The 14,316-nt window shown below is 50.6% G+C and overlaps 1 protein-coding gene across 1 annotated transcript in view; it reads right to left on the reverse strand.

Annotated features, from left to right (window-relative positions):
* Positions 1 to 12,930, reverse strand: part of Ppp1r16b (protein phosphatase 1 regulatory subunit 16B) — a 98,009-nt gene extending 85,079 nt beyond the window's left edge. The window contains exon 1 of the mRNA XM_038331670.1: positions 12,821 to 12,930. The gene's annotated coding sequence lies outside the window, so the exon portion shown is untranslated. The remainder of the gene's footprint in view (positions 1 to 12,820) is intronic.
* Between the last annotated feature and the right edge of the window lie 1,386 nt (positions 12,931 to 14,316).

Raw genomic sequence — 14,316 nt, forward strand, 5'->3', positions numbered from 1 at the left:
GGGCAAACACACTTCTTAATCCAGCAATTCCATCCCCTAGAACGGATGCAACAGAAGGTCCACGTGACAGAATTGTTTGTAATAAACCCAAAATATAAACAATGAGGCTGGAGAAACAGACAGTTAAGAGCACTGGCTGCTCTTCCAGAGGACCTGGGTTTGATTCCCAGCAACCGTGTGTCTGCTCACAACTGACTGCAACTTCAGTTTCAGGGGAATCTGGTGCCTGCTTCTGGCCTTCGAGCGCTCTGCACACATGTGGTACATACTCGTGCATGCAGACAGAACATTCATACATTAAAAAATAATAAATAAATAAATAAATAAATAAATAGCATAAATAATAGTTCAAAGTGCCCAGCAACAATAGCATGGTGGGTGAGTGCTGCATCCCTATAATCGAATATTATACAGCCATGGGAATGAGCAATATCCAGCCATCAAGAATAAGGGTGAGTCACAGGAACAATGTTAACCAATATTTTTCAAACACATGAAGAATGCCTAGTGTATGATTCCCCTTTTGTAAAATTCAACAAGAAGAAATAACTGTTAGCAGCATGAAGGTAGAGTCAAGGAAGCAGTGACTGGACAGGGATTCTGGAGTCCCAGGAATGTTCTGTGTCTTGAATAAGAAATGAATAACATAGTCAACACTTAAAATGTATATATTTTATAGAGATGAAATGGGTATTAAAATATATTTTTTATGAACTCAGATCCTCATCATTCATGTTTTTAAAAAAAAAAAAAACAATTTAAAAAGCTTAAAGCCAGCGCTGGGCAGGTAGAGACCAGCAGATCTGAGGAGATCACTAGTCGTCCAGACTAGCCGAAACCATGCGCTTCAGACTCAGCAAGAGACCCTGCCTCAGAAAGCATAAAGACAGCTGGATATGTGGCCTCCACACACATCCACAAACATGTGCACGAATGCACACCTACAGACAGACAGACAGACAGACAGACACAAACACACACACACCACCACAGGTTTGTTGTTGTTGCTGGGGTTTTGTTTGCTTGTTTTGTTTTGTTTTTGCTGTATTTCTTCTCTTTGTTTTAAAAAGAAACCCAAAAAGATGGCTCAATGGGTAAGGGTACTTGCCACACAAGTCTGGGGATCCAATTCCAATCCTTGGAACCCAGGCAAAGGAGAGAAGCCACACCACAAAGCCATGTGTATCTTCTGCATTGCTTTTTTTTTTTCATAAGGAATCATTACGAGTTTAAAATGAGCCCTGGTGTGTGAGAGGGCCCCCTTGGCACGGTCTAGGCTACAGGTCTGAGGTACAGCCAAGATCTGGTAGGTTTAAACGTTCCCCAGGTGGGCGTGCTGTGCCTCCAAGAACCTCCGTGTCAGGACCTGGCAACCATCCCTGCTGTTTCTTGGAGCAGAAAGTTCTAACTCCCGAGAAGGTCTAAAGCAAGACATTTCTGTAGAACATGAAGCGCGCCAGAGGATGCTAATACGCTCAAAATGGAAAACAGGCACCATGATGAAATGATGTCCTTGTCTATTGCAATTATCACCAGCTGCATTCCTGACTCCTAGCTGAGTGCTTATCTTCTCCATCAGCTTTAGTGCTTATAACAGGCCTCGGAGAAAGGTATGGGGGGGGGGGGGGCGGTATACACATGCATGCAAGCATACCCAAACACGGGGCAGCAGGGGAATGCATTGAGTATCCTGCTTGATCACTCTCTACCACATCACTCGAGACAGGGTCTCTCACTGATCCTGAAGCTAGGCTGGTACCAGCAAGTGCCAATAACCCTGCCTCTCCCTCACAGCGCCAGGCTTACGAGTATGCAGGGCCATGCCTGGCTGGAAACTCAAACTCAACACCTTATTCTTAGACAGTCAACACTCTTACCTCCGAGTCTTCATCACAGCCTGTATGTTTGTTTGTTTTTTTGTGAGACATGGTCTCACTATGTAGCCCTGGCTGGCCTGAAACTTGCCAGGTAGACCAGGCTGGCCTCCAGTTCATAGAAATCTACCTGTCTCTGCCTACCAAGTGCTAGAATTAAAGGTGTTTGCCACCTCTCCCACTTTCTTCATAACCAATGCTCAAGCCGCCTCTGCCGTTGGGGCTTAACTGCAGGACTCGGAACCAGGACCCTCATCTTCTTCTCAGTCTCGGTGCTTCACCGTGAGCTCTGCCTCATGAGCCAGGCAGCACCATAAAACAAAAAATGGTCCCTTTCCAGCTGACGTCCTCCACTGCTCACTGCCTTGAGTTGGCCCAGGGGAGTGAGTAGATCCCTGGAACAGGGAAATGTCTAGGGCCGGCGTTGCTGCCTGTGAGTGGGCGAGAGCCCCCAGCTAGACAGGCCTCTTCTTTTTGCACAGGAGGCCCCTTCACAAGCCCCAGGGAGATCTCTGCTGCTCACTACCTCACTGAAGAGCACTCTGTGCGTCTGATGCACCACAGCCAAGCCTATCACCCACATCCAACCTTCGTGAACGCCAAGAGTGTGAGTTTTGAAAGACAGCCCTCTGCTTCCTTGAGCTCTCTCTGTCTTTCTGGGCTAGCCTATGACTTCCCCCACATGGGAGGGCTAAGAAACCATTGCAGGCTTCAGATTTACCTGCAAACACTTCCTCAAATGAACCTTATTAGTCAACGTGGAAACCACCAAAAAGCCTAGTTTGGAATTGTCCCTTCCTAACTTCCTGCCTCTTCTGCTGCTCCCCTGGTAGCTGCAATATTTTTTGGATTCTCATCGAGAGCCCCCAGACCCCCACCCCTTCCCTACTTCCCAGGGAGCTTGAGACAGAGTCATGGTAGATAGCCCAGGCTGGCCTTGAACTCATGATCCTTCTCAAGTGCAGGCACTATTCAGGCACACACCACCATGCCTGGCTTCAAGTTGTTTTGAATGAGATGAGAGTATCCGTCACCTCATTCGGGACACGGTCCATGCTATGTCTGATGAGCTCACCTGTGCCAACCATGAAGCTAGGGGTTGATGAATAGCAGCTGGCTTAGCACACGCCAACCTGTGGTGCAGCCTGAACCACAATGTTTTGCTCTTGCTTTATTCTACCACTTCTGCCAGCCATGGATGAGATCAACCTAAGGGCAGACGCTGGCTTAATTTAATTTTATATTTAATCTGAAGCATAAGGCCAAGCAGAATGAAGTTAACAGCTTTTATAAAGGCATCATCCAATGGTCAAAAAAAAAAAAAATCCGAATCACTGCAAAACCTGGCCCAGGTTATTTTACAGGTTGAGCAACCAAATATCCAAAATCCAAACCGCTCCAAGATCTAAAGTTTTTTGAGATCTGCCACGAAACCATACATGGATAGTTTTACCCTTGACCCGCGACAGGCTACCGTCAAACCCAGCATACTAACAGTATTATAATACATTACCTTCCGGCTTTGTATCACAGCATATATAAAGACAAACAAATGTGAAGCCAGACACAATGGTACAGGCCTGTCCTCCCAACTACTCAGGAGGTTGAGGCAGAAGAGCCACAAGTTTAAAACCATCTAGGCTACTTATCAAAACCTTGTTACAAAATAAAAAGACGTCTAATGGGGTGCTCGGGGGGCTGAGAAGATGTCTCAGTGGGTAAAGCGTTTGCTGCCCAAGCGTGAGGACCCGAGCTCGATCAAAGGGGAGGTAGATATAGTTCAGTAAGTAGTAAGTGCTTGCCTATGTTCGTGAACCCTAGATTTAATCCCAGTGCAGAAGAGAAAGGGGGAAGAGAAAGAGGGGGAGGGGAAGAAAGGAGAGAGAGAGAGAGGAGGAGATGACAAATGAGTTCAGGTTTGGACTTGGGTTCCATCTGTAAGGCATGTCATTGCGTATCTGAAAATATTCCAAAATCTGGGGGGAAATGCAAAACATCCCTGGCCCCGGGCACTCCAATAAAGCCTCCTCAGCTGGTACCTATAAAGAAGTAAAGCCCTTCATATCCATGTGGGAGAAGGCAAAGGCAGCATCCACACCAGAGAAAAGCAAGTCAGCGAGAGCTGGCCCAGTTCTAGCGGCAACATTTGGTTCTGGGTGAACTCGGAGTGGTGCGCAAAGACAAAACCTGTAGAAACCAAGGTGGCACATTATTCTCTTGCTGCAGGAAAAGAAAAAAAAAAGCCGTTTCTAAAGATTCATGTGTATTCATGTCTGTCTGTGTGTGTGAATATGTGCCAAGTATATGCTGAGTGTGGGCAGGTACTGGGGGAGCCAGGGAGCCCAGTCCCTTGGAGCTGGAAGTTGTGAGCCATCATGTGGATGCTGGGAATCGAACCCAGGTCCTCAAGAACAGTGTGCATTCTTACCCACTGAGCTATATCTCTCCAGTCCCTAGAAGAAATTTTAACCATGAACAAGGAACAACAAAATAAATGAGGGTGGATTTTTATCAATGAGATTCCTCCTAACCTTAAAGACCCAGACATACATTTATGTGTTGGGCATGTGCTCAGACAAGTTAGTTGAAAAAGAAAATCTCAGAAGAGTGTTACCTAGATGTGTGGAGAAGAAAGAAAGATAAACATGTAAATGAATATGAGTTTGTGTGTGCATCAAAAATGTACAGAAAGCTAGGCACCTGGGGATTCCTTCCGGAGAAGGGGAGGAGAGTCTAGGGAGGACAGTGGAAAAATTTTACTTTACATTTTCCACATCTCTGTAGTGTTGGGGTTTTTATGATGTGTTTGTGTCCTTTCTATAATTAAAAAGCATAAAACACAGCAATAAGAAAAAATATTATACATCAAGGGGAAAAATCAAATGGAAACTTGGTGAAAATCATTCCTATTCCATCACAAGGCAAGAGGCTGTGTCCATCATGCAGCCTTCACTCTCTGTCCTGTCCACAGGACGGCTGAGGATGTTAGTGATTCTAGAAAGCAACCAAGAATGGTCAGGGGTGCTGGAGAGAGTGTGCATTAGCATGAGTTGCTTTTACTCGCAACTGGATGACAAGAAACAGAGCCAGCTCTGATGGGGACACTGAGCTGAGGGCTCACTGGGCTGCCACAGACCCTGGGGCCTCAACAGTACAAGAATCATGGGCGCAGGGGCTATGGGTGTTGAAGGGAAGCCACAGCCATCCAGCAACCTGGTGAAGACTATGAAGAAGCCAGTCCCTGGGACATAACAGCACAGTGCTCTGCTCCCTGTCCCTCTGCTCTACAGTCATCCAGGACTGTAGAATGCAGGAATAATTTATCTATCCATACATCCTGTTGCTGGGCAGACTCGGGATTTAATCATTACATCACATATTAGTGCTATGCTTTCTTTACACATAGGGAAACTGAGGCTCAGCCATCCGAGACAAACAAGCAACGTGCTCAAGATCATAGTAGGTGGTGGAGGCAGGTGTGCCACCAAAGCCAGCCAAGGCCACTGCTAGCTTCCCCTGTGTGAAGAAAGACTAGAAGACACTCACCTGGAGTGGGATGACCCCACAGAGAGAAGAAAGCATTTTTACACAACAAAAGCCAGAGAGTGGGAGCTGGGGACCTGGCTCAGTGGGTACAGTATTTGCCATGTCAGTGTGAGAAACAGAGTTTAGATTCCTCAGAACCCATTGGAAGATGTACACAGGATCAAGTGTCTGGAATTCTACCATTCCTAGCCAAAGACTAGACAAGAGAATCTTCAGAGGCTTCTCAGCCAGCTAGCCCGGAGTACACATTGGAGAGAGAGAGAGAGAGAGAGAGAGAGAGAGAGAGAGAGAGAGAGAGAGAGAGAGAGAGAGAGAGAGAGACTTTTTTTTAAAGTCAGCACATGTGGTAATGAAGGACAAGGGCTTTGAAGCCAGATGAATTAGATTCAAATCCACTTTGCCACTTATCGGTAATGTGACCTTGAGGTTGTCATTGACCCTCTCTGTGCTTCACTTTCCTGAGCAGTAGAGTCAGGGCTGCTAATACTGCCACCACTCAGAGCCGATGGAGGACTAAAGAGTTAGAGGCATGCTCATAAGAACCGCATGCCCATGATCAATTAAGAAACAGGTGTCCTTCCCTCTAGACGGAGGCAATCCGGCAGGGCACAGGGCTTGGGAACAAGCACAAGCTGGACTTAGGCACTCCTTTTAGCCAGGAGCCACTGGGCTATACACAGCCCTGCAGCAGAATCCAAGCCCTGCTGGGTACCTACACAGGGTACTCGTCCCCTGCTCTCCCCTGCTTCCCTCCAGCTGTGACTCAGAATCTCCTGGCCTATTTTAAAACATACAGATTCCCAGGGGCCCCCAGGAATGGTGCATCCCTAGACAAGTGCTGTCGGAAGCCCCGTAAACTCAACCACACCAGTTCTGGCCACTTGAGCTGTTCCCTGAGCCCAGGCATCCTGTCACTTGCATCTGGTCCCAGGCCTGGGCATACTTAACATCTGTGACTCTGAAAGCAGCCAGCAGAGCAGATGGCTGTGCAAACAGGCACGGGCTGAACTGTCTTTTGTGCTTGAGTGGTCTGCACCAGGAACCCTCACCTGTAGACTTGGGGTTCCCCAGATGCTTGCTACTCAGGAACGTTTGCAAACCAGTAGTGAGGTGCACACCCCCTCCGAGCACACCCCCTCCCAGGAGCCCATTAGACACAGCTGCTGAAGCCTGAGCCCTGCCAAATTACAGTCTAGACTCTAACCCTAACCCAATCAGTGTGAGGCACACACCCGGCAACCCTCCCCCTACCTGAATTAAGTTCTAATTTCTACTTTGAGGCAGAGAGAGGCTGGACGGCGGGGGTGGGGGTATCCTCTCTATGGTCCAGATTTCCACTCAGCAACCTGTGTGACTCAAAGTGAATCTTTGCTTTAACAAGCTGGTTATTTCAAAGTCCACATTAAAATAAGCCTTACCAATAAATTAGAAAAAGAGACAATGCCAGGCTCTACAGTTGCAGCCCATAAAATGTGTCCTTCTTTTGAGCAGTCATAACCCCTGTTTCCTGCCCAAAGCCATCCAGAAACATCAAACAGCCCAAAGACAACGAGAGTGTCTTCCTGCTGGCCAGGCTTCAAGTTATCAGGCAGGTTTCACACTGTAGCTTGACCTCATTAATCCAAGGCCTATCACATTGCTGTAAATGTCAGTGGAAAAACAGCCATTCGGTGGGTTTCCTTCATTCCACCAGAAAGGGGAAAAACAGGAAGCTAACAGCAGCTGCGCCCCAGCCTGGCAGATCCCAGGGCTCAGCTGACAGGGCGTTTCTTGTTAGCACCTATGGCCCCTTTTCCCAGCCCACTCGAGAATCAAGATGGGCCTTGTGTCTGGCACAAGCAACTGCAGCAGTAACACAGCCATGAGACTGTGTTAATTCAGGCCTCTGTGCACCTGCTCAAGGGGAAATCGCGTGAGCGATCTGACAGCCTTTGGACTGAATGACCGAGCGGCTGTTCATCATGCAGGTTCATCTAAATCTCTCCTGCCCATTCAAAAAGTCCTGTAAGCCAAACCCCGGGGACTCCAGGATACATGAGGCCTTCCAAGTCTTCATTCACTCCTCTAATGCATATGGATCATCTCCCAGGCTCTGAGCATCACACTGGGCACCTGGGGACACAGCTGAATGAATCAGATACAGTCACCGACCTCGGAGGACATAGGTCTAGTGTAGCCAATCTCAGCCTTGACACTATTAACATCTGGGAGCCATTCTAGGCCTTCCTAGTCTCTGTGCACTAGATGTCAGCTACTCCCCTTCTTGCTTCTCTCCTAGCTGGCCCTAACAAACAAAGACATCTCTAGACACTAGCCAAGACCCTCCGTGATGCCTACAGGTCTAGTGGCTAAAGCAGAAGGCTAGGAGCTGGAGAGGTGGCTTGTCTGCTCTTGAAGAGGATCCAGGTTTGATTCCCATCACCCACCTGGGGGCTCACACAACTGTCTGTAACTCCAGTTCTCAGGGATCAGACACCTACTTCTGCCTTCTGTGGGCACCAGACATGCATGTGGTACAGACACAGGCAAAACACTCATACATACAAAATCAAGTAAATAAATCTAAAAGGGAAAATTTTTAAATAATTTAAAAAGAAGACTAAATAATAATGATCATTACATACTCTAAGTATGGTTACGGACAAAGTCATGGAAGAAAATTTAGTAGAGATTATACCAATATCGTGTGCAGTTTTAAGAAGGCACACAAGGTTTAGAGGTACACCCTATACAACTCCAGCACTCAGGCTGAACTAGGAGGACGGAGAGTTCAAGGCTAGCCTCAGCATATAGTGAGACTCCCTGCAAAAAGCTTGGAAGCCATTTACTTTACATAGGATTAAAATCCTTAGAAGGACTCAGAATTCCTTATATGTGTGTTGTGTATACAGTATATGTGGTCTGTATTTTCAGATGAAGATATCGGAGTGCAAGGAAACAGAACCATTGCCCAAGGTCCAAAAACTGGTGGAAAGCAGAATCATAATTCGAACCCTGAACTCTATTATCGACGGGAAAGGAACAGTTAAGCATTTGTTTGGATGTCTTCTGTCTATAGGCAGGATCACATGATATTCTGGGCAGTCATCCTAACAGACTCATTCCTCCCTGGGGCCACCTTGGGACTTGGTCACCACCTGCCCCATCAATCAAGCTACAAACTGCCCTAGTCAAGGCATATTTGTGGGACTCTGGTGGAATGCCTCTCCTGAGATATCCAGAAACACATCCCCCCAGTCACCGCACTCAGGCACATTTGTGGGATTCCGGTGGAATGCCTATCCTGAGATATCCAGAAACACATCCCCCACAGTCACTTGCACTCGGAAATTTCCCAAAAGCCAGGGCAGATTCCTACGGTGACCAACCATTAGGAGCCTACTGTCCAGCAACAAGGGGCACACAAAGTCAGAGAAATTAGACTCTGTGCAGCCAACTTAGATATTTACAAAGCATTTAGGAGAGCGCTTGACATCCTTTTTTTTTTTTTTTTTTCTTTCAGGGTCTCACAAATTCAGGCCGTCCCTGAATTTTCTCTCCTTCTGCCTCAACCTCCTGAGTGCTGAGATTACATACATATCCCACCATGCCCAGCTGGCCCATAGCATCTTTGAAGACTATGTATGGCACGGGGCAACATGTCAGACAAGGGAAGGTCAGCTCTGTGCTTTCCATAAGGGACCCAAAAGGAATAGAGAGGAGAATGCTGCCATACCAAAGCCCAGCCCAGCCCTTCCTCCCATGCAGAAATTAATCCTGATCTTCCTTGGATACTACAGTCAGACAACCTTTCCCAGAGAGCCTCCACCTGACAAGGCTGTGGCGTGCTGCTTCAGGTCAGTGAGCATTTAACCAGGCACAGCCCCTGGCAGGATGACCTCTGACTCCTTCCCTGGTCTTCCTACCAAGACCTGCATCACACTCTGTTGACTGGGCTCCAGCAGCAGCCCCCACCCACAGCTCGCCAAAGCCATCCGGAGCTTTCCAGCCTGTACGCTCTATCTAACACACGCAGTTCTCCGTGCATGGGTACCCACCCCTCCATTACCCACCGCCTGGAAAATTGCCACTGAAGAGATCAAATGTGCTCCCACAGTAAATCCAGCCCACCTGTTATTGGCAATAATAGACTAATAATAATAGTAACTAGCATCTGTGAACACTTATTCATACAGGGATAGCCCCGAGCTAAGGCTTTACCCACAGTATCTCTTTTCTGCTTGCTCTACCGCCTTTAGCGGGCAGCTTACCTGCATAAGATATAAGGAGTCTATGGGCACCCACTGACTCAGAGTGTGAGGACTCAAACCTGCCCTCAGTTCCCACTTCTTACCGTGGGAGCTCTGACCCCACCAGGCCCTCTGTCTGAAAGCCTGCCTCTTCCCTGAGATGAGGACCCCCAGTGCTGTTTTGATTATGGAAACCCTTTGCTAAGCACAAGGTATGGACGAGGAACTCTGGGGAAGGGGTCATGCAAAAGCCCAATTCCCAGGACAGCACCCACTTCCCAGGAGGCAGGAGGAGGCTTTCTCTGTCCCAAGAACTGTGGGAAGAGGCACTATTTCCTTATAGCAGGGGAGGAGGCAGGATCCATGAGGGTCCAAGGAAAGGAAGAAACAGGTGCTGGTGACAAGAGTCACTTCCTGACTGCCTACCAGTACTCCACGAAGTGCTTCTATGTTCTATTATCTCACACAGTCCTTGAAGCTCTCATGAAGATGACAATTACGGGATTCACATTACGGGGGGAGGAGGGCTGGAGAGAGATTTACATAGAATCCCAAGGCTTTTTAAGCTTAGAGCTGTTGTTCCAACTAGACTCACACGGCTTCCTCTATTTGCAATACTTTCACACTTTGATCGCTTTCTGTGATACATTTATGCATGCTTCCCCCTCCCCCAGGGTTGATCTCTAAGATGCGTTGAGACAAGGGCTGTCCTGGTCTGGGACAGGAGGGGGGGTGTCAGTTGGGACCCACTGTCTACAATTGCTACAAGCCCCCTGGAGGCTGGGAGCACAGGGTGCTAGGGTGGGAGAAGAGGCAAGGTCAACAGCAGAGGATGTCGTGAGTCCAAACCCACCCCTTGAATCCAGCTGCCTTTGCAATCTGCTGGCCCAAGTTCGCTCAGTTGCTGTTCGTCAGGGCAAGTTCTCTGAGGCGTTAGAATTGGGTTTTCACAAGACAGGATGGGTGGTTAGCTCAAAGGAGCCCCACAGGAAACCAATTCCCGGCCCCAGCTTCTCCTCCCTGGCCCTGGGACTGGCGCTCATGAAAACACAGAACAGCAAGATTAGAATTTAACCTCCGCTCCTCTGGCTCCCTGGTTCTCTGAACACGAAGTGCAAAGTCTGTGTGGGCACCAAACACTGGCCTTGCTCACCTGGTACTTCTAGAACAGGAAACATCCCATCACAAGGGGACTTCCCAGGGAGCGTCTGCCACCTGAGCCACAAATGAGGACCAGCTAGAAACCAAGAAATCTTCTGAAAGGAAGCCATTCCAAAGGCTGAGAAGAACCGGAGTGGTCGGGGAAAGACTGTTAGGGGAGACAGTTGACAGTCTAGCTGGCATCTTGCCCACAGCATCCCAGCGACTGGGCAGAGAAGATGAGATTTGGGTGACAGGTGGGAGAGAAGGTGGTGGGAACGTGTGTGGGAAAGGCCTTGCAAGCAGGCAGCTCGCTGGAAGGAGTCACCGGTCCCCACCGCCTCCTGCAAGCTGGTTCTTTGTGACATAACTGAGGGAGGAAAAGTGGAACCCCACCCCCACCCCAGCCCCTGCAGAACCACCCACCAGGGCTCCACTTCTGCACCTGGCTAGGGGACACACCCCGCTCAAACCCTTACTGAAGGCGTGTTTGCCTAGTAGGGTCATCCATGATGCTCCACTGCACCAAGAGCGTCACTCGAGGCCTCTCTGTTACCCTATCGCGACCATTCGCCCCACTTCTTACAGATCGGTGCTGCTGGGGAACCGAGTGCAGGGCCCGCCCGCAGGCAGACAGCTAGTCTCTAGCTGAGCTGGGCTGAGCTCAGTTTGGAAGGAGAGCTCATTCCCCACGGAGGTTGTTTCACAAGATAGGGCACACATGGAAGTCCCCCCACAGCACCCCCGAGGGCCCGGGGCTACCACCAACCCCTTCCCCATAGAGCTTGGAGGGGAACGGCGCCTGGCACTGTCGGGATCTGGGTCCTCCACAGAGGGCGATTCACAGGCCGCACCTGGTGCTCCCGACCGCCGGGAAGCTGGTGGGCGCTTCTGACAGCAAGAACAGGAGCCCTTTATGAACAGTGTAATCACATGGGCGCGCAAGCACTGGCTTTCGATTCTGGGAAGCGCTGTGTAGCTGCATCTCTGTTCCTCCGCTCTCCAGGTTCCAGGGAGCAAGGGCTCCCAGGCCCTGCTCGTGGTGGCAGCGCCCCGCTGGCTTGCCCGGAGGACCGGAGTCACAGCTCACCTAGATCCGATTATCCGCCCGGGACTGGGAGCTGCAGCAGCAGCATCTTCCGTAAAGCAGGAGGCTGGGCTGGGAGGGGAGCGCAGAGGAAGAGAATCCGCATCCGCCAAGAAGGCGGGTAGGAGCACCTCCCGCTCCTCGTTCCCACCCGGGGCGATCTGGGCGCTCCGTGTGACCTTGTGGGAGACCCCTCAGTCGACCTCTGGGGTAGGGCTGCGCCGTTTCTGAGCGTCCAGAGCGCTCGGGGGCGCTGCTCCCTAGGGGAGCAGATGCGCGGGACTCGAGAGGAGTGGAGCGCTCCGGGAACCGGCGACCCGCAGCTCTCACCCACGCCGGCCAGCCGACCGAGAGGCCCGGCGCGTCCCTTCTGGGAACCACCACGCCGGGGCTGCCGAACTGACCGCCGCGCTCTAGGTGTGGGGATCCCGCACTGGGTCAGTTTTGCCCGCCGGGACGCCTGCCCCCGGGACTTTTTCCACTCCCTGCGCGCTGCCGTTGCCTGCCCAGACCAAGCGCCGCCACACGAGGGGGCGGCGCCCCCATGCCCGACTCGTAGACCGCGCGTCCCGGGCGTCTAGTGTTCTATGGCTCAGCCACTCAGCCTTGTAACCCCTGGCAGACGGTAGCCCAGACAGACCACGAACCTCATATCGCCCCTAAGATCCAGCCATCACAGCTCCAACCAACAACCTGCCAATGCACCCCCTACACCAGCCTCTTCATCCGAAAACTAGACATGGGAAAATGTCCCCACTGTGGCCCAACTCCCAGGCTCCGCACCCTTGGTACCCGCCTTTCCAGCACATCCCACCACCCCAATTATCTTAAGCCACCTGCCTTTGGTCAAGGCGCCCCTCTCCGCCAGCCAGACTGGCAGAGGCCGAGACCACCTGCCCGCCCGCCCCGCAGAGCGCAAAGGAACACAGCGCCTTTCTACTCACCCGCTCTCTCGAGCCCTGCCCCGGGCGGCTCCCGGCCCCGACTGGTCTGCAGGTCCCAGAGCCGCAGCTGGTGGTGCGGCGACAGAGCCAGCTCTGCTGGGTCGCGAGCCACCGCGCCGCCTCTTGGCTCCGCCCCTAGGGCGGGGCCTAAGCTCCAGGGAAAGGGTTGGGCGGGCGCAGTCCCAAGGGGCTTGCCACCATGCGCGTGCGCGCGGGCGCGCGCCCAGCCAAATCTAGATCTTAGAACCCTAGGGATAGGGACCCCTTTTCTGAGCTACAGGAAATTGGAAGCTGCTGAGACACAACCAGGCTTCAAAATAGTTCTCCTGGACTTTGCCCCACCCCTAACCTTTAGTACCGACAGAGAGAAGCCCGGACGGTATTTCTGTCCCCATTTGACAGCTATATCTAGTGAGGCCCAGAGAGGGGTAGTAACCTAGGGTCTCACAGGATGGGGCCAGTGCCCAAAAGTCAATTTCTCACCTTAAGGCCCTGGTCAGCTTGAGTGAGAAATCTCCCTAGATACCTGGAGCCAGGCCAGGCCTTTTCCGGGGGACAGGGCTGTATGGATAATCTTCCAGCTGAAAAAAAAAAAAAAAAAAAAAAACAACAGGCAGTGGCCTGTGATGTGGACTCACGTTGCTTCTTCCATCTGGAAAGAGGAGAGGCGAAGCGAAGGAGGAAGGAAGTGGTCATGCTTAGGTTAATGTCTGCCACCGGCTCAGATGCAGAGGATCTAGACCAACTGGCTTCCTTGAGGTTTCACGCTAAGAACAAGCCCCAAACACCCTGAGCTTCTATCATATAACGGAAGCGGCTTCTGAACAAAAGGCCCTGCAGTGTGTGCCTTCCCTCGAGGGCAATGGGTTTAACAGTGTTTAAGTTCATTTTCAAAGTTGCTCCTTTAAATTGTTTCCCCCAGGGAAAAGAGAGAAAGTCGACAAAGAGAAAAACCCCATCCCAAACATTCTCTGAAGCCCACATTCCCTGAGCACAGACCTTAGAACAATAGGGTTCTCTTCTCCACAATGGGCTTTGTTCCCTGCTCTTTCCCAGCCTCCAGACTAGAGCCAGAAGTACCCCAGAGCTAAGACACTGGGGAAGCAGATAAGACTCATAGTTTAGGATCTCAGCAATCTTCGGGAAACCTGTTTGCAGCACTCAGGCTATAAGTCAGGACCCCAGAAACATGGCCTAAGTGTGCTGATTTCCTTTTTATCTTCTTTTAAGACAGAGTCTCACTATACAGCCCTAGCTGACCTGGAGCTCGTTCATTGTGTAGACCAGGCTGGCCTTCAACTCACAGAGATTCATCTGCCTCTGCCTCCTGAGTGCTGGGATTAAAAGCCACACCCAGCCCCTGATTTCCTATTTGCTGAACAAACTCAGTTACTTTTCTTGGAGGAGTAAACCTGTGGGTTGATTTGGGGATGTAGCTCAGCGGGTAGTGCTTGCCTAACAGGCCCCAAAACTCAAGGTTCAGCCCCCAGCACCAC

The sequence above is a fragment of the Arvicola amphibius genome, chromosome 5 (assembly GCF_903992535.2).
Source record: "Arvicola amphibius chromosome 5, mArvAmp1.2, whole genome shotgun sequence".
NCBI classification, from domain to species: domain Eukaryota; kingdom Metazoa; phylum Chordata; class Mammalia; order Rodentia; family Cricetidae; genus Arvicola; species Arvicola amphibius.